The sequence below is a fragment of the Orycteropus afer genome, unplaced genomic scaffold, assembly GCF_000298275.1.
Source record: "Orycteropus afer afer isolate SDZICR_OR568_19922 unplaced genomic scaffold, OryAfe1.0 scaffold00352, whole genome shotgun sequence".
Lineage (NCBI taxonomy): Eukaryota > Metazoa > Chordata > Mammalia > Tubulidentata > Orycteropodidae > Orycteropus > Orycteropus afer.
The window spans coordinates 3146414-3150366 of record NW_006921939.1 but is presented as its reverse complement, the minus strand read 5'-3'; the positions used below and the strand labels follow the sequence as shown (position 1 = coordinate 3150366).

Sequence of the window (3953 nt, the reverse complement as noted above, 5' to 3'; positions counted from 1 at the left end):
TTTTTCATTTATTTTGTCATTTTGTTCTTGTATTGTCTTTTGAAATTATTCTAGGGTTTTCTCTGTGTTTTCCTTGATCAGTCTTTCAATTTATTGAAAATACCTAAATATAATTCTTTCAAATTCCTTATCAGGGAATTCCAATGCTGCGTCTTCCTCAGGGATGTGTTTTGGGTCTATATCCCAGTCCCTTGTTTCTCCTGCTTTATCTTGCTTCTTTGTGTGGACTATGACACTCTGTTGTCTCTGAGACATTGTGACACTTTCGTGTTTATATTTAATTGATGATTGTATGTTGGAGTGACTTGCCCATGATTTTCATTTTCTTTGTTTTGTTTGTATGTTGGCTATGCAAGCAGGGTACTATGCTCCTCTATTCGCTAGTTGACAGCACTTTTATGCTCACCAGCCACCTGTCTCCTTTCCTGTTGTCAGCCTCTCATATGTCCCTGCCAACCTTGGCAAGCAGAGCCTATTCTTAGGTCCCTGGAATCCAAATGAGAATGGTATCACTTTAAAATCCAAAGTGGTTACCACTTGTAAACATTCAAAATGGCTGCACCCTTGGTCACTTTAAGTATCCAAAATGGCCACCACTTATAAACATTCAAAATGGCTGAGCCCTCAGTCACTTTAAATATCCAAAATAGCACTGCTTGTAAACAATCAAAATGGCTGTGCCCTCTGGACAGTGGAAAGTCAACATCTCAGGTTGTATCCCTCCTTGTTGTTTCCCTTCCTAGTCATAGACCACCTGTGCAGTTGTCCCTGCAGCCCTTGGTGACCAGGGCTGATCTTTAGGTCAATTCTCAGGTCCCAACACCACTTGGAAACATTCAGGCTGTTGGTCCCATCAGAGTAGCTGATAGTCCACAGCTCTGACCATCTCTGTACTCACTGTTTTTGTTCAGGTTTTTCCACTACTTGGTGCCTAATCCACTTCTGTGTAGTTCTTTTCAAAGCACAGGGCTCCAGGATTATCTTCTGTATCTCTGTCAATTGGTTTTTCTTTTTTTTTGTTGAAGAGGGTTTGTGTCACTTGTCTGCCTATTCCTCCATCTTACCGGAAGGCAGAATTGGAAGAGATTTTACAGATTGTCCAATACAAAGCTTTTGTTTTATTGATGAGGAAAAACAAAACAAACAAACAAAAAAACCCCCAAACTCACTGCTGTTGAGTTGATTTTGACTCAAAGAGACCCCTCCTTGGGTTTCCGAGGCGGTATCTCTACAGAAGTAGATTGCCCCATCTTCCTTCTGAGGAGTGGCTGGTGGGTTTGAACCACCAGCCTTCTGGTTAGCAATCAAATGCCTGAGACACCATGCCACCAGAGGTCCCATTGACGAGGAAACCAAGACTCAAAGACTTGTTCAATGTCACAGTACTAATTAGCCAGGACTAAAACTTCAAATTTCTGAATCTAATTTATTCCTCTTGCCATTCTAAGATGCTTGAGTGTTTATCTGCTCTCTATCAGCAAAAAAAAAAAAAAAAAAAAATATTCTCACTGTTAGATAAATAAGTCCCTATGCTCCCCATTCTTCTCCCTCTTATTCATCTCCACTTTTTCATCTACATCGACAAGAAGCTATGTTCTCCCATTGCTTTGGATAATATTTTACTGAAGTTATCTTCTCCTATTATATTAAAGGGGATCTCTTAAATAACCAAGGACCTGACCCTAAATTTTCTAGTTTTCTTTGTTATCTTATTTATGTTGTTATGTGACATCAAGGCAGTTCCAACTCATAGTGACCTTATATGACAGAGTAGAAATAACTGCCCCATAGAGTTCACTAGGCTATAATCTTTACAGGGTTAGATTCTGAAGTCTTTTCTCCCACAGAGCACTGGTGGGTTTGAAATACCAATATTTTGGTTAGCAGCTGAATACTTAACCACTGTGTCACCAGGGCTCCTTCATTTTGCTTATAACATGAATGAAAACAGTGGTTTTCAAACTGTGTTCCATTTGGGAATGGGAAGAAAGACAGAGCTGTGTGAGACTAAGTCCGCCACCTCTGGTTCAACTAAAACAGCTCCACTTTTTATCTATTTCATGCATTGACCTTCCAAGCAAGATATCATTTAATTAGAAGGTTTAAAGAGAGAAACATATATACACACAGAGATTCGAAAACCACTGATGTAGACCATGAATAACGTTCAAGAGGAATCACAAGAATCTCTAAATAGAGCTCTAAGAATAATGAGATAAAAAACAGTGCCTCTCATCCTCCCATCTCCTAGAGACACAGATAAGGTTTCAGGCTATCAATTCCAATTGAAAGTGGATAATGGAAGCATCAAGAAATCAGTTAGAAGTAGTTAGATTTAGCATGTTTTTCTGGGTTAGCTGTTTGTTCAGGGTGGAGCAGATTTTTGGGAGCCTGAAATGGACCCACACATATAGATACAAATGGTTTTTGACAAAGGTACAGTCAATGAAGGAAGGGTAGCCTTTCCAACAAGTGGTGCTGGAGAAATTGGATGATCGCCAAAAAATAAATAAAAATAATCTCAATCTAAACTTTACACTTTATACAATAATTAACTCAAAATAGATCATAGACATAAATGTAAAGTGCAAAGCTATAAAAAAAAGAAATACAGAACAAAATCTTCAGTTCTTTAGCTAAGTAAAATATTTTTGGACTCATAAAAGGAAAAATTGATAAATTGGACAACTAGGATATCATCAAAATTTAAAACTTTTGCTCTAGGAAAGACCATGTGAAAAGTATAAAAAGACAACTACAGACTGGAAGAAGATGTTTGCAAAATACATATCTAACAAAGGATTTGTATATAGAATGTAAAAATAACTCACAGTAAAAGAAAATAAAAGGAATACAATCAGAAAATAGGCAAAAATGTTCAGCAGACATCTTACAAGAGAAGATATACAGATGGCAAATAAGCACATGAAAAGATCATTAGTTATTGAGGAAATGCAAATTAAAACCATAATGAGATACACACCTATCAGAATGGCTAAAAAAATGTCATAACAGCAAATGCTGGCAAGGAGGTGGAGAAACACTGGTTCGCACATACATTGCTGATGGGAATGCAAAATGGTACAATCACTCTGGAAAACATTTTGGCAGTATCTTACAAAAGTAAACATGCAACTACGATACAGCCTAGCAATTATACTCCTGGGCATTTGTCCCAGGGAAATTAAAATTCATGTTTACACAAAAACCTGTACACAAATGTTCATAGCATCTTTATTTATAATAACCCCAAACTAGAAACAGACCAGATGCCTTTCAATGGTGAGTGGTTAATCCATAGCATGGAATACCACTCAGCAATAAAGAGGAATGGAATATTGACTCATGCAACAACTTGGATGTATCTCAAGGGACTATGCTAAATGAAAAAGATTACATCCCAAAGGGTTACATATTGTATGATCCCAGTTAGATAACATTCTTGAAATGACAAAATTACAAAGATGGGGAACAGATTAGTGGTTGCCAAGGCTTGCGGATGGAGGTCAAGGAGTAGTATGAGGGAGCCCTTTGGTAAGGGCATAGTTCTGTATCTTGACCATGATGGTGGCCACCCAAATAAACACGTGATAAAATTGCATAGAATTACCATATTTTCAGGGAAATAATGTACATGCTATATAGGGTTTTGTTTTTTTTTCATAAAAGTACTGTACACACACACAAGTGCACGTAAAATTATAAGATATTACTATTGGGAGAAACTGGGTGAAGGGCACGTAGGACCTCCCTGTTCATTTTTTAAACTTCTTATTGTCATTTATAGGTACCATCGAGTCAATTCTGACTCATAGCACCCCTATGCACAACAGAACAAAACCCTGCCCGGTCCTGCATCATCCTCACAATCTTTGCCATGCTTGAGCCCATTGTTTCAGCCACTGTGTCAATCCATCTCATTAAGGTTCTTCCCTCTTTAACTTCCTGTGAAT

The 3953-nt window shown here is 37.8% G+C and overlaps 1 protein-coding gene across 1 annotated transcript in view; it reads left to right on the top strand.

Annotated features, from left to right (window-relative positions):
• DCX (doublecortin) overlaps window positions 1–3953 on the top strand; it is a 167530-nt gene that overhangs the window by 163344 nt on the left and 233 nt on the right. The window lies entirely within an intron of this gene.